The 19,796-nt window shown below is 44.9% G+C and overlaps 1 protein-coding gene across 2 annotated transcripts in view; it reads left to right on the forward strand.

The window, feature by feature from the left end:
- The first annotated feature begins 450 nt into the window (after positions 1 to 450).
- Positions 451 to 19,796, forward strand: part of SUSD6 (sushi domain containing 6) — a 106,542-nt gene continuing 87,196 nt past the window's right edge. Inside the window, exon 1 of one of the 2 annotated variants that reach the window (XM_003408736.4) lies at positions 451 to 647. The gene's annotated coding sequence lies outside the window, so the exon portion shown is untranslated. Of the gene's footprint in view, positions 648 to 930; positions 5,674 to 19,796 lie in introns of those variants that run through there. The other variant, XM_023546303.2, reaches the window with a different exon arrangement.

The raw sequence follows: 19,796 nt of genomic DNA on the forward strand, positions 1-19,796 counted from the left end.
ATAAAGTCACAAGCGTGAAAAAAAAAAAAAATTTTTTTTTGTAAACCAGAGAACAATCCAATTCTTTATACTGAGGACCAAATAATAATAATAATAATGAACAAAATAATAGTAGTAGAAGTGGAACCGCTCTGCGAACGCACAGCACCCCGAGCAGGTTCCACGGCCCCGTCGCTCCAGCACAGTCAGCGCGTCTGTCCCTTTAAAGCCCCCCCCCGCAGCCTCCCGCGGGGCGTGCGGCCCGGCCAGCGGCGCGTGCGTGCTGACTGCCGGTCGACCGGCGGGGCCTCCCAGCGGGGCGGTCGCGGCGGCGAGACGCCGGCGCTTGTTGCGTGTGTGCCTCGCCCCGCCTCTTTCCCCACCCCCCCCCTCCCCCTGCGGGGCCCTCCCCTCTCCGCGCGTTACAGCTGGGCAAGTGACGCGGGCGCCGCCGACGCGTTCCATTCTCCGAAGCCGGCGACGGTCTCGCCCCCTCCCTCGCCTGCGCCTTCTCTCCCGCAGGGCCGGCCAACACGAGCCAGACAAGGGCACGCGGGGCCTCCCTTAGACCCGGGAGGGCTGCGGGCGCGTGTAGGCGACGGAGCGGATCTCGGCGCCGCGGAAGCTGCGAGCGCCCCCTTCCCGGAGGTCGCCGCGCCGTTCACCGGGTGAGTTGTCACCGCGGCCGGGGGGCGGCGAGGACCAGCATTGTGTCACTTGCGCGCCCGGCCGGCTGTCAGGGGCTCGGGGACGGAGGTCAGTGTGCACTGCCCCGGTGAGGATGCCGGCCGGGGATCCGGCCCGTAGCGGCTGCTCCACCCGCCGGCCCCGCTGTCACCCGGACGCCCGGCCGCGAGCACCGCCGCCGGGTGCCCTGCGGTGGCCGGGCGGGGCGCGGGGCTGGGAGGGCGGCCGGCGGGCCGGCAGGCAGACGGTGTGGGCTGTGCGGAGGCCGGGAGGAGGAATGGACGGCAGGTCGGCGGCCGGGAGCTCCAGGGCGCGCTGTCCCGCGTCACTGCCCGGGCAGAGTCGGAAGAGCCGGGCGTGTAGGGCCGCGGTTCCTACCTGGAAGTTAAGGTGGAAACCTCACTGTGCGGTCGGCGCAGAGGAGGAGGGAAGGAGGTGGGCAGAGGCCCTCTTTATTACTGTTAGTTTGCACCCTCCAGCCGAGCAAAGCGCGCAGGTCCCGCGCTGGGGCAGCGCTGGTTTAGCGATGGTGGATTTCCTGAGGAAGCCGTGGAGCCGGTGTGTGCGCGCCTGAGTTTTCTGGAGCCCCCGCGCCTTGTCTGCTCTTTAGTCTCAAAAACTTTTCTTATTATCTGAGCTGCAACTCATCGAAACCACTTCCTGTTTTACATAGAGAGACAGACTTTCTTTTTTACTCCTGGTGTTGAGACTTCAAACATTAGTGTAGGTCTGACCCCCAGCAGAGTGGTGACTGTGGGGCTGCAGAAGTGGAAAAAGTTACCTGTGAAGGGATTAGGAGGGGGAGGCGGTTATGGGAACAGCAAGGCCCAAGAGAAAAGAGGCGTCAGAATCAAGTCGCTGACGGGTTAGAGCGAAGTTCACGTTTCAACAAAGAGGCCTAATGCTGTTTCAACAGAATTTTCTCTCGTGGCAGCCAGCATGCTGGGCTGTGTTGCTCTTGCTCACGGGGGTTGTGTGTGCTCTGTTATGGAGGTGCAGCGAGTAAAATTACCGAGTTCAGTTAAACTACAGGTACTCCAGGTGTGCACTCCCCAGACCTACAGTGGTGGGAGGAATGTCTTTTCACCCTTCGCAGTAGTTCATTTCTTGTTGCTTTCGTGTTTGTATGTATACAAATGCATACATATACATATATAATTTTTTGGTGTAGAATGGATTCTGACTCATGGCAACCCCCTAGGTGTCACAGTAGAACTACGTTCCACAGGGTTTTTGATGGCTAATTTTTTGGAAGTAGATCACCAGGTCGTTCTTCCAGCATGCCTCTGGGTGGACTCCAGCCTTCCCCGAATTCGTTAACCCTTTGCACCACTCCGAGTCTATGAATATACACACAGGTACACATATTAACATATATATATTATAAGTGTGTATATATAACCCACGAACCTATCGCTAGATAGGATAGAGTAGAATTGCCCCATAGAGTTTCCAGGGCTGTAATCCTCATGGAAGTAGACTGCAGACCCGCTGGTGGGTTTGAATGGCTGACCTTTCGGTTAGTAGCTGAGCGCTTAACCACTGTACCGCCAAACCAAAAAACCAAATCCGTTGCCATTGAGTCAATTCTGACTCATAGCGACCCTATAGGACACAGTAGAACTGCCCCATAGAGTTTCTAAGGAGTGCCTGGTGGATTTGAACTGCCGACCGTTAGCAGCCGTAGCTCTTGATCATTATGCCACCAGGGTTTCCACTGCACCACCAGGGCTCTTTAAACATGTTTATATCTGTGAATGATACGCACGTACACACCTTTACACACCTTTTCTGTTTTGGGAATTCCACACCCAGATTGTAACCATCAGTGGAGGTTAGAAGAGACATGTGCTCAGCATTGAGTTCTGACTTTGCTGGGTTTTGGGTTTTTAGCTAGAGGTGCATTCAGCCAGAAGTGAAAATTTTTGCATAGTTGGGGCGGGATATGTCTGCTCCTCAGTAAAGGAGGTATTTAATAAAGTAGCAATAGTAGCAGCACCCTTTGCTGTTGAATAGATTCTGACTCATAGCGACCCTATAGGATGGTGTAGAACTGCCCCTAGGGTTTCCAAGGATCAGCTGGTGGATCCAAAATGCCGACCCTTTGGTTAGCAGCTCAGCTCTTAACCACTGCTCCACCAGGGCTCCAGTAATAACAAGAATAGGGAAACATTCTTGAGAACTTACTGTGTATAAACCTTTGTGCTGAGAACTTTACTTTCTTGATCTCGTTTAATAAACAAACTTAAGGTACATATTGTTGTTAACCCTATTTTTCCAGTTGAGACCAAGCCTAGACAAGTTAAATAACTTGCCCAGGGTCACACAGTTTGTTCATTACACTGTTAGTTTCTAATGTGTTTACCTTTTGGTAAAATTGAAACCAGATTCTTTCTGGAACCTTCTCAAAGCATTATACTTCCTCAGCCTGTCAGATCACGAGCCCTGGTGGTACAGTGGTTAAGAGCTCAGCTACTAACCAAAAGGTTGGCAGTTTGAATCCACCAGCCACTCTTTGGAAACTCTATTGGGGAAGTTCTTCTCTGTCCCATAGGGTCGCTATGAGTAGGAATTGACTGGACGGCAGTGAATTTTTTGGTTTGAGCATTTCCAACTCTTCCTCCCAGATACACACTTCTAGTATGTTTGCACAACCTTCATTTATCCTTCCTTCCTTTCATCTTTCCATTTAGTTTGTGATACAAAATGTGTGTCGGGTGCTGTGCTAGGCATTGGGGATACTGCAATGAGTAAGAACCCAGCCATGCTCTCATGGAGTTCCTAGTCCAAGTCAATTTATTTTGGTTTATGTTGTTAGCTTTAAGGAACTTAAAGCTAGTTGCTGCTTAAGGAACTTCTGTCCAGTTAGTTAAGCAGATGACACTACTGGTGTGAGCCCTAATAGATAGGACTTCCTGTCTGCAGGGTGACTTTTTGGATCCCGTAGTAGAAATGGCAGATGAAAACACATTCTTACTGACAACCAGATGGGGACAGGTCCCTGGGTGCTCAGAGCAGCGCTTGCCCAGCCTCTGCCCTGCAGTGTTTAAACTCTTGAGTGCAAGCTTACTGTCAAATGGCAGAGTTTGACTTATTTGCTGAGGCCAGAATTTGGGTGGATTAAAAGAAGAGGAAGGAAGGTAGAATGAGGTGTTACAGATGCGGGCTGGCGGGTGAAGAGACCTCAGCACTTTGTCTCCTTTCCTGGCGGCCTCCACTGTGCGGTGAAGGAACTCGGGCTCTTATGTAATGATGTGTCTCCTGGCAGGGAATTTCCTCCTTTGCTGCCGCTGGGGCAGCAGTTCTTCCCGCTCCCCTTCCCCTCCATGCACGCACGTGCACCTTCCAAAGGTAATAATTCTCCTGGCTTCTTCAAAGACCTTCTTTTAAGTTTATAGCTACTAAGTACTCTTACACTCCCTCCATGACTTTCCACCCACCCACCCCCAAAACTTGCATTTTGTTTCAGACCTTTCCTTGTGCTCTTTTTCTGTATCCTTAGCTCTTCTGACAACCAGCTTACTTCTGGTATCCTTTGTGACCTCAGAGAATTACAATATCTTAAAAAAAAATGAGTGAGCCACATAATCTTCCTGATTTTCGTACCGAAACAGAAGTGAGCCAGGAGGATGTCTGAAGCAGAACCGTTTGCCAGCAGTGAAGGAAGGCCAGAGAACACACGCACTTGTCTTTCCTCTCTGGGCTTCCAGTTGTTGTTGTTGGGTGTGCTCAGCCGATTTTAAACTCATAGTGACTCATAATCTTTATGAAAGAGGATCACCAGGTCTTTCTCCCACAAAGCTGCTGGGTAGGTTTGAACGGCCAACCTTTTAGTTAGCAGCTGAGCACTTAACTGTTGCACCACCAGGGAGAATCTCACTGGGAGGCATGTTATGGAATGGGCCCCTTGTAGCCTGAACGTCAGCGGATTCATGGGGTAGATTGTGTAATTGCCATGCATGAAGCATTTTACTCACCTTCTGAATTGACATACGATGTCCTAGTTGAGGCTAACAAGCGGGATTCATTTTCCATCCTCTTTCTGTCTGGACAGTAGGGAAACCTTGTTTTGGGGGCATTTTTTGGTGGTAGTGGTCTGAAGTTCAGGCAGTAGGAGAAAGATGAGAAGGAACAAATAGAGGAAGGAGGCCTGTGTCTTTTTATTTATTTATTTATTTTAAACTTTGAAAGGCCTTGCTTACCAGTCAGGGCCAGAAGTTAACTTGCTAGAAAAATACTGCTCTCTTGCAGACTCAGTACTGAGGATTAAGATAACTTGGGTTAAGGGTGAGCATTGGGACAAATGCATATGTGATCATAGAAACTCTTTTCCCCTAGTTTCTCCTCAAGATGGCTTCAATCTAAGGGTCACCCACATATCTCTTCTTAGTGAGATTTCATTTCAGGAATGATTTTTTAAAAAATTAACGTTTTAAAGTTATGTTGCCACATTGCAGAAAATCTGGAAACGAGCAGTGAGAAATATCACCTGTAATGTGGGAGGGCTGTTTCCGTGTTAGTGGGAGTGAAAGCTAGAGCTTGAGGTTGGGCGGGTGAGGGACTTTGTCATGGGAATTTGAAGCTGCTAACAGATGTGGACCTGAGACCCATGAAACAATTTCAAGTACCCTTGAGCACCAAGTTCTGTTCACTGCCACCCTGGCCTGGCTTCAAGGCAATAGCCTTGTCCCCTTGGGTGATTTTCAGTTCATGAGTGTCTGTAAAAACCTTTCATCTGAAAACTAGAGATGCTGGGGAGCAAGATACCTCTTACAAGGCTTAGGTTGTAGTGGCAGAGCCTCTCAGGCACCTGTAGGTGCGTCCTTCTACTTGTGCTCATGCCTGTCTGCGACGGTGTCCTTTTTCTTTCCTTCTTAGTTTGTCGGCCTAGAAACAAGCAGCACTCCTCCATCTGCTCTCTCATCCTCTTGGTTCTTACCTGAGTATGGACGTCTTCATTCTGCTGGTAGACCTCGCAGTGGTGCTGAGCTGGATCAGCTGTGAAAGGTGACCTGTGCCACTGTTGGGGCAGGGGGACAGCCAGTCGCTGTGAAGGTATTGGGGATAGCAACAGGAGGAAGGCAGCAACTTCAGCGAGAACTGAAGCGGGTTTCGCAGACACTGGTGTGGCCCGTGTTGTACCCTCCCTCCTGGATTCTTATATCTCGAAAAGGAAAATAGCCACCCTTGAAACATCTGAAGGCTGCATGCCAAGAATCCATGCTGTACTCCAGAAACAGGATATTACTGAAGCATTTGTCTCAAGCAGAAACAAATGTAGTTCCCTGTTACTGTGGCCAGTGTTAGTAGATCTTTAAAATTACCTGATAGCAATGTCCATTACATGTTCTCTTTCCCATCCCCTCCACATATGCACATACATAAACCTTATAATTTTTTGGGGGTGGGGGTAGGCCTGGCCCTATTGCCAGACTTGGAGGAAGTTAGCCTGGGATTCCTGATGACAGTAATAGGTTCTCATGTGGTTTGCAGATGGCAGAGGTGGTGACTGACAGTTCATTAATCAGAATAAGGTCTTCTGTGGTGAAAAGTTAAATGATTCGGGATTCTTATTCTCCTCCAGCTGGAGATTGAACACAATACCATAGAGAAGAGATGCGAATAGGGACTCCTTCTCAGCCTCCCCACTTTTTACCATTCTTTCTTAAGGAGGAGGAACATTTAATCTTTCCAAATCCAGCCTACTGCCAACAGTGACTTGCCTTCACCCACAGAACTTTAAGACCAGAGTGTGGAATTGTCCTTTGTGTAAACTGTCCTTGCTGAAATTTTGGTGGACTAGATTAGGGTTTGGCTTCTGACAAAGCCAGTAAAATGAAACTGGCACCTTGGAATGGATTAACCCCAAAACCCTTTGCCGTCGAGTCGGTTCCGACCCATAGCGACCCTATAGGACAGAGTAGAACTGCCCCATAGGGTTTCCAGGGAGCGCCTGGTGGATTTGAACTGCCGACTTTTTAGTTAGCAGCCGTAGCTCTGAACCACTATGCCACCAGGGTTTCTGGGAATGGAATAGGAGGCTGTTTATCCAACTCGTCCTTCTTTGGGTTGTTCTCAGTAAACTAAGCGGGTAGAAGGTTCCCATCAATTGAAAAGGGGAACAATGTGGTTTTGCTTATTTTGCATTTTAAATCGTAGTAGCCTAGGCAAACTGTCTAATACAGGAAGGCTGAGGGGAATTTTTTTTCTTTTTCTTAAATTGTCGGTACATCAGGACAAGATTACAGAAAGCTTGGAAAATAGAAGGGGAAAATCACTGATTCAACCACCCTAACACAAAGCCATTTCCATGTATTCCCTTTTTTCTTTTAGTTGGCAATTCCTGTAATTCAATTTTGTATTCTGTTTTTTTCCATTTAGCATTATACTATAAATATTTTCCTACGATGATATATAACCTTTATAGTTATTTTTAATGGCTTCGTGATGTTCCATTGAATAAGTGCTCTTAGATTTAGAGATCCTTCATACATGTAGATTATTTCTAGTTTTGCTCAAGGAGATTTTTTTTTTTTTTAATTTTGTTGTCTTTTTTTTTTAACAGCTTAATTGAGATGTAATTTACATATTCACCCATTGAATGTGTACAATCCATTACCATAATCTAATTTTTTATTGTGGTTATACATGTGTATATATATAAAACAAATCATTTGCCAATTCAACATTTTTTATATGTACTATTTAGTGACATTAATTAAGTTAATTATATTGTGCAACTATCACCACTACCCAAGCTATTCCACCACCATTAACAGAAACACAGTGTGCCCTAAGTGGAGCCTTCCTCTTTCCCCCTCTCTCCCACCCCTGATAACTACTAATCAACTTTGGTCTCTGTACATGTGCCTGTTTCATATAAGTGAAACTGTACAATGTTTGTCCTTTTATAATTGCCTTATTTCACTCAGCATAACCTTTTTAAGGCTAATCTATGTTGTAGCATGTGTCAGGACTTCATTTCTCTTTATGGCTGAGTAATATATCATTGTATGTATCTGCCACATTTTGTTGTTGTCTGTTGATGGACATTTAGGCTATTTCTACCTTTTGGCTCTTGTGAACAGTGCTGCAGTGAGCATTGGTGTACAAGATTCAGTTTGAGTTCCTTCTTTCAGTTCTTTTGGGTATATACCTAGGATTGGAATTGCTGGGCCATATGGTAGTTCTGTGTTTAACTTTTTGAGGAACTGCCAAACTTTTTTAGAACACTTTTATTACCTGAAAAAGAAATCCTATTTGTAGTCATTCCCCATTCCTCCATAATCCCCTAGCCTAGCTGTAGGGAACCATTAATCTACTTTCTATCACTTTCGATTTGCCTATTTGGGCATTTCACTATAAATGGAATCATGTCATATGGGGTCTTTAGTGACTGACTTCTTTCACTTAACATAATGTTTTTGAGGTTTATCCATGTTGTAACATGTGTGAATTCTTCGTTCCATTTTATTGCCAAATAATATTCCATTGTATGGAGCCCTGGCGGCACAGTGGATAAGCACTCAACTGCTAACCAAAAGGTTGATGGTTCAAACTCACCAGCCACTCTGTAGGAGAAAGATGTAGCAGTTGGCTTCCGTAAAGATTACAGCCTTAGAAACCGTGTGGGGCAGTTCTACTGTGTCCTGTAGGGTCACTATGAGTCGAAGTCAACTTGATGGCACTGGGTTTTTTGATGTACCACATTTTATTTATCCATTCATTAGTTAATGGATGTTTGAGTTGTTTCCAATTTTTGGTTTTTATTAATTATCCTTCTATGAAGATCCATGTACATGTTTTTGTGTGGAAATATGTTCTTATTTCTTAAGGAAATATTTTAAAAAGCTACATCAGTATTTCTGCTTTGGAATTAACAGTCTATTTGGCTGTACAGTTTGGGGAAGAATGGTGTTTAGCAAAATCTGTTGGTCCTTTGGTGTTGAGGATGTTGCCCTGAGTCAAGAAAAGATGCCCCACTGTCCCCTACATTTTGTGTTTATGAAGTTTGAACTCTCCAATGGCATTGTTTCCAAATCTTTGGTGCAGAACTTTAAACAGTGGTAAGAGTTGACAGATGCTGTAGTGCCTAAATTCAGTGCACATGTGCTGTTTCTTTAAAAAAGGATTTTCACGGTGAAGCCTCAGTTCTAAATTGAGTCATCGTGTTTTATGGAGAGAACTTTACTGTGAATCCCACAGAGCCCTTCTTATCAGATTTAATTTATAGTTCTCAGAAGCTTTTCCGTTCCTTGTGAAAAATTCCATGCACTGGATTGGAGGCTTCTGCTAGGCTGGGAAATGGAATCCTTACTGAATAGAGAGTCAACCAGCAAGGCAGGGAGGAGGGAGAGGGGCTGTGAGTGTGGGTAAAATGTAGGTCTGAGAAAGAAAGCGGTTTAGAACAGCTCTCACAGGGCTCTTACAGGTGGACCTTGGTTACATCCTATGTTAAAAATATAGATCATGCCAGACACAAAAAAGAACAGATGGTGCTGCTGGAAGTGTCATTTCCTCTACAGAACCTACCCCAGGGTGGTTTTACATCATGCCAGCCATAATACTGAAACAATGCAACAGCATGTCTCCTTTTGCCCTTGCCCTAATTGGAACTACTACCATTTGTGATCAACAGCTGGTCTTGCTTTCCCTGTTCCTGGGTCCTTACCACAAGTTCTTCAAGGTGTGCTAATTGCTTTATCAGAGGGTCAAGGTGATTCCACCCTAGAGAGAGAATTGGGATAGGGCATACGCCCTTTGTCCAACAAAAACCCGTTGCCGTTGAGTCGATGCCAACTCATAGTGACCCTACAGGACAGAGCAGAACTGCCCCCATAGGGTTTTCAAGGCTGTAGATCTTTTAAGGAAGCGAACTGCTATGTCTTTCTCCCACAGAGCGGCTGGTGGGTTCAAACTGCCGACCTTTTGCTTAGCAGCCTAGAGCTTAACCACTGCACCACCAGGGCTCCTTCTTGTCTAACAAGCTGCACAAAAACAAGAACTTGGATTGTTTTCTCTAAGTTCCCGTACCTGCACCCAAGCCAGGGACCAGTCCTTGAAAGTTCTTTCCTCTGTGTGTGTAAATTATGTGAATGCAGCCATAACTTCCCTACCAAAATTCACTGTCCAGAGTTTGGGATTTGTGGCAGCTCTGTCAGTGCAAATTGTATTCCCAGATCCTGAGAGTCAGATGAGGCAAGACCCTTATTTGACGATTCGACTTCTTGACTGTGGATATAAAAAAAAGCCCTGTTGCCACTGAGTCCATTCAACTCATAGCAACCCGAAGGACAGAGTAGTATGCCCACAGGGTTTCCAAGGAGTGGCTGGTGAATTCGAACTGCCGACCTTTCGGTTAGCAGCCGAACTTTTAACCATGGAGCCACCAAAACTCCTTCCACAATAAACCAAACATGAGAAGAGAGAAACTCTGTAGGTCATGAAATTTTTGAATTGGAAAGATGGGACTTGGGAGATATCTCATCCTATCTCCTGTTTTATAGAAAGGAAAATTGGGAAATGAATGCGAAGAGCTGACTTGCTTTGGGTGGTGAAAAGGCCAGGGGAGAAACCAGGACTCCTGGCTCCTAGTCTAGTGCTTTTTCTACCCTGGTGTGATCAATTTTTCTTCTCCTCTGTCCTATCCTAGGAACGGGGGTGGGGTTCTAAATGGAGCGAGCAGGGTGTGTGGTTCATGTTGTTAGAAACAAATTCATGTTCCTTCTGTGATTGTGGTTTTGAGTCTAATAGTGAAATTAATTACAAAGGGGAATTAGTCCCTAAGTACAGTTTTTCTGAGAAAAAACTGTTCTTAACCCTTTAATGGGCCAATTATTACTTTTGGGGGGAGGAGTTTTTTTTAATGATGCCACGTTTTTTTCACTGATGAAATGGATGCGAAATCATTGTTTATTAATAGTTTTTCATTATTTGAGAAAATGGGGTGCCTGTTGTAAGTGGGCCATGTTGGTACCATGTTACATGAAGCACATCACACACGCGGTACGTATTGGTACTATCGCCCAGGAAGTGCATCACACTTCCTGGTTACACTTGAGCCATAAAATATCTTACTCAACTTTCAAAAAATACACACAAGATACTAAGTAAACATTGTGCTTGCTGCACATAATTGTTATCAGTTTGATTTAGAGTGGGCCATATCAGTACCATGTTCCATGAAGCACATCGCACATGCGGTACGTATCGGTCCCACGGCCCAGGAAGTGCACCACAAACTGTTTTCACCCCTAAAATAACTCATTTACTTGAATATTTCCAAATACCAGTAACCGTACCTTCCCAATAACACAAAGAAAATAGTAAACATACTTGCAAGCCTTATCTTGCTGCACAGAAGCCAAAAGACACAGAAGTTTCACGCAGTCACTCCTCTAGGAAGCATCCCCTCTTACAATGGCTCTCTACACTCAAATATGGCACAGACGAACTTCACTGTTTTTTAGACAGTTGCACCAGTATCTGCCACAATGCCAGAACATACCAAAGTGGCTCGGATGCCTGCAAACACACCTCCGGGGGTGGAAAATATGAGTGGGAGGCTTATCTACCCTTAACCATTAAAGGGTTTAAAAATGGTTTCAGCTGTGCTTAGACTGGGCCTGCTTACCTATTTTATTTCTGTGTCGTTCTTTGCAATTCAAAAATGCCACCTGACCCCAGGCCAGTAGGATGTGTTCTCTGAGTCATTTCCCTTTGGGTTCCCACTGCACCGGATGGGGCCAGTGGCAGGTGCTGGTAGCATCCTCCATGTAGGAGGATTCACTGATGATTGAGAACATGCTGTCTGGGAGGGCTGATCCCCCCCAACCCCACCCCATAAGCAGGCCAGACCCCTGCACAGCTGTGGTTCTAACTTCCTCAGGCCCATTTTATGCAGGATCAGCCCATCATGGAAATGCAGTGTGAATGGGCATCTCTAACTGTGTGTCTCTAACCAGCCAGGAAGGAAACAAGCTCTCTCTGGGGCTGAGGTTATACGTGCTGGCTTTCCCATCCCAGGAAGTCAGAGAGGAGTTTTTTTTGTGGGTGCTGCTGTTTCAGTTGGCATGCTCACAACATTTCTAGAGAATGAACAAATGGTATGTTGGCTGGTCCACAGCTTTTTATCAATCCTTGATTTCCCATCCACCAGGTAGAAACTCTGCCATGGAAAGGCCATCTACCTCTTTGTTTCAGTTGTGTGGAGATTTCATTTGTTACATAGCAGGGTGGCAAGAAAAACAGGTTTCGGTTTCATAAGAGCTCACTGGTCAACTTTTTCTCCCTTTACACCTGATAACCTGGTTGGTTTGTGATGTCAAGCTAGTGGGAGATGGATAGATGTTTGCTGCAGAAACTAAAAGGAAGTAAATCTCGTCGTTTGTTTGGCAAGTATTTATTGAATGATTGTACTTGGCTAGGTGCTAGGTATACAGTTGTGGACAAAGAATAAAGAACAAAATAGACATAATACTTGTCTTCACGGAGTTAACAGTCCAGGGGAACACCCATGAATTACAGGCAGTCCCCGGATTATGAATGAGTTCTATTCCTAAGCCTTTATATTGAATTTGTACCCAACCCCAGTGCCGTCGAGTTGAAAAACTTAGGTATGGTTTATATCTAACGTCAGTTACTCAAACGTTTATCTTAGCATATAGTGTACCTTTCTGTGTGTAAAACATTAAAGAAACACTTCCAGATACACTAAAACATCTTTAAAATAATAATACGGTAATAATAATAATAGTGTTTTGATGTGTGTTGCAAAGTAGCACCCATTTGTTATTACAAACCATTGTATGTACCTCAAATTTTTAATATAGGCATTATGGGGGTTGGTTCGTAACTACAGGTTGTACGCAAGTCAGATGTTTGTAACCCGAGGACTGCCTCTTAATTTGAGAGTAGTTTTGGAGGAATCTGTTCTACTTGGAAGGAGTCGCTTTGGCTTTTTCATTGACATCTGCGCACCAAACCAACAGTCACCCTGGAACGGAAGAAGGAGGCTTGAGAAATATCCTTGGAGAATTCTCCTGGCCTCTTAGCAAGAGAAGCAAATTGCCTTTCTCTGCAGAGTGAGCTAGGTCTAGGAGTTTGGTCTGGTGTGAGGATTTCTGTTTTCTACCTTCGGTTAGTCTGTCAGTCTTTAATATGGAAATGTTTCCAACCCTGAAATATCCTTTTTTTTTTTTTTTTTAAATTAGGAGAGGAAAACAGTTGTTGGTTCAACACTGAGAAGAGGAATAGACTGGCATAGTGGACTGAATCCTTAGGGAACCTTTATCTTCCCATCTTCCCCAAGCCTCAATTTTGGAAGTAAATGTTGACTTGTAATACCTCTTTTTCTGATACATCAGTGGCTTTATAACCTGCCGGGGGAAGAAAAGGACCTAGTACAATACTGGCACAAATAAGGCTCCAGTAAAGAATATGTCCCTCATGTATTTTACTCTATTGTTGTTAGTTGCCATCAAGTCAATTCCGACTCATGGTGACCCCATGTGTGCAGAGTAGAACTGTGCTTCCTGGGGTTTTTAAGGCTGTGACCTTTCAGAAGCAGATTGGCAGACCTGTCTTCCAACGGGTGGGTTCAGACTGCCAGCCTTTCAGCTAATAGTTGAGTGCTTATCTATTTGCCACCCAGGGAGTCCTATGGGTAGCCATCTCTGCGTGAAGGCTCAAGCTGCAGGCTAAGATGGAAAGTTCTCTGAGGTCAGCGATCATGTCTTCTACTTCTTTGTACCCAGATTCTGGAATAATTGGTTAGTTAGCGCGTAAGTGATTGACCAGGTGTAGTGCATTAAAATAAAAAGGGTGGGAGGGCAAAATGTCTTTGAAGGTGTGAGCCTTGATGACAAGGAAGAGTGTATCATTGATGAAAGGAGGTGCAAGCAGTTTGTGATTGGCTGCTAACCTAAAGGTTGGCAGTTTGAACCACCCAGTGGCTCCACAGAAGAAAAACCTGTTGCTGTTGAGGCGGTTCTGACTCTATATAGGACAGAGTAGAACTGCCCCCATAGGGTTTCCAAGGAACAACTTGTGGATTTGAACAGCTGAGAGCTTAATGACTCCACCACTAGGGCTCCCCCATGAAAGAAAGGCCTGGGTGAACTGCTTCCAGCCTAGAAAATCCTATGGAGCAGTTCTACTCTGTAGCACATGGGGTCGCCATGAATCAGGAGCTGATTGGAGGGAAGCTAACAATATAACAACAACATCATCATTGATGAAATCCTAAAAACTGAGCCATTTGGAGAGAGGCCTGGTTCAAGTGGAAAACAAATATAAACAAGATGATAAAAACTGCTAACATTCACTGAGTTCCTGGTGGCAGGAAAAGAACACAGCTCAGGAACCATGGAGGTGGAGTAGGGAGAAGGAAAGAGGGAGTATTAGAGGTTGTCCAGAATGTTTCAGCAAAGCCAGTCGGAAGCAGACTATGGGGTCCCTTAAGAATTGTCATTGAAGAGCAGAGTCATCCCTGCTAAATTTCAGGAGCAGGTCTTTGTTTCCAGAGCTCTGTCATTTTAAAAACCTCAGGAGGCATCAGTCACGCCCTGAAACCAACTTACACATGTGCCTCTGCGGTCCAGCCATATTTATTTATTTATAGCATCCACTGTGGATCAAGTTGCAAGAAAAGAAGAAGTTAACACAGGGTGGCTTGTTTCTGTTTGTTCTCAGAATTGATCTCTTTTGGGGGTGATTTTATTACCTCTGTAATTATAAAAAATAAGTCTGTTGGTCATCTTATTTGAAGTCTGTGCATTGCTGTTTTGAAAGCACATCTTTGAAAGAAGGGCTGCTCTGTACAAATGCTGAAGTGCTTTTCTTGGGATGTATGCGAGTGAGCAGCGGTAGAATAAACATTTCAGAGCCTTTGGTGTTAGCCTAACTTTCTGTGAATGGTGAAGATACTAAGTCCGCTGCCATCAAGTTGATTCTGACTCATAATGACTCTATAAGACCGAGTAGAGCTGCCCCATAGAGCATTCAAGGCTGCAAATCTCTACAGAAACAGACTGCCACATCTTTCTTCCGTGGAGTGGCTACTGGGTTCACACCACCAACCTTTCAATATCAGCCGATCACTTAACCACTTAACCACTGCTTCACCAGGGCTCCTTGGTGAAGGTATGTGTTGTTGTGTGCCATCCGGTCGGTTCTGACTCATAAAAACAAAAAAATTCGATGTCGAGTCGATTCCAACTTACGATAACCCTTAGGGCAGAGGAAAACTGTCCCATAGGGTTTCCAAGGCTGTAAATCTTTACAGAAGCAGACTGCCACAACTTTTCTCCTGTGGAGCGGCTGGCGGGTTTGAACTGCCAACCTTTCAGTTAGCAGCCCAACACTTAACCACTGAGCCTCCAGGGCTCTTAACAACCCTGTGTTTGTTGTTAGGTTAAGGCACCAAGGTGAAGTAGTTTTCAAGCAACACATCTGCACTCATTCATTAATTGAACAACTACTTATTTTTAAATGAAGATAGAGTTGCCAGGCACTTTCCCATACAATTACTTCTCTGCCCGAATTCTTTGCAGAGCATTGTTTAACACTTCATTATTCATTTTTTGAATTATTCTCCAGTTTTTATTTAGTCTTTTCTCCCTGTAGATTTCAAATCCCTTGTGGATGGAGGGGCTGGTGTGAGCTTCCTGTGTTTACTAGCAGTAAGGATTTCCTATTTTACAAAGTGTTTTTACATAAGACATATTGTATGATACTGCAAGGAAGGTTTCTGTCTGATTTTATAAATGGGAAAGCCAAGGCCTTTGGTCGCCAGTTGGCATTTAGCAGCGACTCTACTTGTATATATAATAGTGATGCTGAGTCAGCTGGGGCTCAAAGGCAAAATCAAACATTGATAGCTTATGCTGGGAAATAGACAACCTCCGAGGATTGCAGACTTGGTAAACGTTAACTTGCCAATGAAAAGCAACATTACATCCCCTTTCTGTGTCCCCACCCCAACCTCAGCACAGGTACCCTCAAGGTCAGTATGTGCAGTATATTTCTGTGTACTGATGGGACAGAAATGTGAAAGTGTTCATAATTTTAAAGGGCAGCTTTCATCTCTTAGGAAAAACCGTGGCCATATAGTCTGAGGGGCTTTATTTTTACTTTTTGGAGGAGCAGGTAGGCCACAGGGACAAAACTCTGGTATTTAGAAATCCATGCAGTTGATGAGTTATTAGAGGATCTAGGTGGAAGTAAGCCCAAACAGAAATTCTGAGTTACTTAGGGGCTAAGGATTCTGTGATGGGGTTTTTAGCAGCTCTGTAAGCCTACCCCGTATCAGGCATTGTTGGAATCTTCATTCTAACTGTCCTCCTGAAGGCCCATTCTGACTCTAGGCAACAGTGGTGGGTCCAGGGTCTCTCTGAGGTATCCCTCTTGTTGTGTCTGAGGGGTGCTGTGTTTACCTCAGAACTTACGAGGGCTCCTGAAGGAGCTTTCTTCCTTCCGCTGATGACATGAGGAGCCCAGCATCTCATGTGGGCGAGGCTCAACTTCCTCTTCCCTGTCTTCGAATCCTGTATTTGTTTTCAGAGGCTGACTATGAATGAGTCTGTGTGGGCAGTGAGGAGGTTGGAGATGAAGGCCCCACCTTGCCCATACACTTAAATTTAAGGAATGTAAAGTAGTGCTAATGTTCTTGGGGCTGCCTTGTCTGTTTTTTTTCCATGTGGTAGTTGGGAGAGTGGAGGAGGAAAATTGGCTGTGTCCCAGACACAGTTTTTCCCCTTCAATATGGTGAATGAAAATGGGCAATTGTTTTAAGAAGTGTGTTCTGAGTGGGAGGCAGTGAAGTATTGGAACCAGACTGACCCTGTTTTGAGGCAGAGCTTGACTACTTGCCAGCTGCATGACCTTGAGTAGATTTAACCTCTCTGATCCTCATTTTTATCATTTATAAAATGGAGACGATAGTGTTAATAATAGCTGTCCCCAGAAGGATAGCCATCAAAATATGAACAATTGCCTGGGGTGGTGGGATTCTGGGATGGTGAGGAGTAAAGAGAAGCTATAACTTCTTAAACTTTCACTGTCATTTAAGTTTTTTCACTATTGGCATGTGTTATGGATTGAATTGTGTCCCCAAAAATGTATGTCAACTTGGCTAGGCCATGATTCCCAGCATTTTGTGGTTGTCCTCCATTTTGTGATCTGATGTAATTGTCCTGTGTGTTGAAATCCTAATCTCTGCTTGTGGTTAATGAGGCAAGATTGTTGTTGTTAGGTGCCGTACAGTCAGTTCCAACTCATAGCGACCCTATGTACAATGGAATGAGACACTGCCTGGTCCTGTGCCATGCCCACAATCGTTGTTATGCTGAGCCCATTGTTGCAGCCACTGTGTCAATCCATATCATTGAGGGTCTTCCTCTTTTTCATTGACCCTGTACTTTACCAAACATGATGTCCTTCTCCAGGGATGGATCTCTCCCGACAACATCTCCAAAGTATGTTAAGACATAGTCTCGCCAGCCTTGCTTCTAAGGAGCATTCTGATGGTACTTCTTCCAAGACAGATTTGTTCGTTCTTTTGGAAGCCCAAGTTACATTGAATCTTCTTTGCTAATAGCACAATTCAAAGGTATCAATTCTTCTTCTGTCCTCCTTATTTATTGTCCAGCTTTCCCATGCATATGATGGGATTGAAAACGCTGGGGCTTGGGTCAGGCGCACTTTAGTCTTCAAGGTGACATCTTTGCTTTTCAACACTCTGAAGAGATCTTTTGCAGCAGATTGGCCCAATGCAATGGATCTTTTGATTTCTTGACTGCTCCTTCTGTGGGTGTTGATTGTGGATCCAAGTAAAATGAAATCCTTGACAACTTAGTCAGTCTTCTCAGGCAAGGTTAGATTATGTTAAAGAGGATTAGGATGGGATGTAACACCCTTACTCCGGTCACAGCCCTGATCCCATGTAAGAGGAGTTTCTCTAGGTGTGGCCTGTGTCACCTTTTATCTTAAAAGGGGTAAAGGAGAGAGAAGCAGCCCTCCTACCACAAAAAAAGAAGAGCTGGGAAGGGAGTGTGTCCCTTGGACCCTGGGTTCCTGTGCAGAGAAGCCCCTAGACCCAGGGGAAAATTGATGACAAGAACCTTCCACCAGAGCCGACAGAGAGAGAAAGCCTTTCCCTGGAGTTGGTGCCCTGAATTCGGATTTCCTAGCCTCCTAAACTGTGAGAGAATAAATTTGTTTGTTAAAGCCATCCACTTGTGGTATTTCTGTTATAGCAGCACTGGATAACTAGGATAGCATGTATAACTTGAATACTTTATAAAATTATTTTAAAAGTTACTCTCCTTATAGGATTATTAGGAAAATTAAATGAAATGGGATATTTGAAACACTATGTACAGTACCTGATGACTAAAAGATACTCAAATGACAGTTGGGGAGAGAAGTGATGCTAACAACTAACTCTTGCTTGAGTAGTGATAACTTTTCTTTCTGGCTATGTGGTTTTATGTAAGCCTCTTAACTTTGTCAAACCCAGCTTAGTCAATTGAAAATGAGGTTTAATAATAGTATGTACTACACATGGGTTGTGAGGATTAAATGAGACATGTAAAGCTGTTAGCCTGGTATCTGACATGTTGTAAGTGCTCAGTAAATATTAACAGTTATCAGGTGTTGTCCTCATAACAAATATGCTTGAAGTGAGGTGGGAGTTATGCCCTCTTACAGTTACAGAAAGTGAGGCACAGAGTAATTAGGTGACTTGTCTTAAGGTCAGACACTGGGTTAGCAGCAGAAACGGAACTGCGTCGTCTCACTTGTATTTCAGTGCTTGCTCTGTCAGCCGTAGCAAACCACGGAGGTCTTGGCAGGTGGGCAGACATGAAGCACTGGCCAGGACTGGGGGATGTGAAATATAGCTGAGCACTAGTGGTCTGGATGGAGAGGTTTAGCCAGAGTAAATTTGAGGAGGATATCAAGGGGGAGACGCTAGCTTAGGACCACATCCTTTTTCAAATTTCCAAAGCAGTTGGACCCTATCCAGAATGACAAAAGATAGGGGCTTGTTTCCTTGCTGTCCGTTTTCTTCCATTTCCTCTTGGTTTTGGCAAGTGGCATAGACTCCTTGTTGTAAGTTCAGTTCTCTGACTCTGTCAGGTTCAGAAAATTAAGGTCTGGCTTTCTCTGTTAGACTGGCCCTGCTGCTGGAGTCTACACTGACAGCCACACAGCCTGAGTCTGCTCATTTTGTCTCTCTCTCATCCTGAAAGGCCTGCCCAAGAATGGGCTCAGCTTCTCTGGAGATGGCCTCGCTCTTCATACCACTTTTGTACCGCCCATGGCTTCCTATCTCCCTTGTTTGTGGGACTGAATGTTTGCATTGAAGCCAGCCTCGGTGGGAAGGAAGTTTTGAGATGTGATGTGGGTTCCTGTGCAGGATAGTCACATTTTGAGAGGGAAAAACCCTAGACAACTGAGTGATTTCTGCCCAAGACTGTTTCTAGGCTATGAGAGGTTCTTGCCCCCAAACACAGCCCTCTGGCCCGGGCTGATTACCCCCCAGTGTCCCACTTTGGGTTTTATGGTATGCTTCTAACTAACCCTTTCCCTTCCCTCTTTGTCAGACTTTTCTACATTTGCCCTGCTCACTTCTTCACAGGGGTCATGAGCTACTTATTAATTGGTGGAAAATATAGGTAATGCAATGTCAAAAGTTTTACCAATCTAAGTTTCCGTGATGGACTAGAAGAAAAAGTATGCATATTCATACAAACTCTTGCGTTGGATAGTTGTTGAATTACTTTCATGTGTTTCAAATATACCCTTTTCCAAATTGGCATTTAGGGGTGGCTGGTTGTTGGCATACACAGGGAGCCCTGGTGGCACAGTGGTTAAGAGCTTTCTTTGGTTTCCAGTTAGAATCTACCAGCTGCTCCTTGGAAACCCTATGGGGCAGTTCTGCTCTGTTCTGTACGGTTGCTATGAGTCGGAATCGACTGGATGACAAGTTTTTTTGTATACACTGGATGGCACAATGGTTAAGAGCTCTCCTGCTAACCATAAAGGTTGACAGTATGAATCCACCAGGTGCTCCTTGGAAACCCTGTGGGGACAGTTGTCCGTTCTATAGGATGCTATGAGTCGAAATT

This window comes from Loxodonta africana, chromosome 10, assembly GCF_030014295.1.
Source record: "Loxodonta africana isolate mLoxAfr1 chromosome 10, mLoxAfr1.hap2, whole genome shotgun sequence".
Lineage (NCBI taxonomy): Eukaryota > Metazoa > Chordata > Mammalia > Proboscidea > Elephantidae > Loxodonta > Loxodonta africana.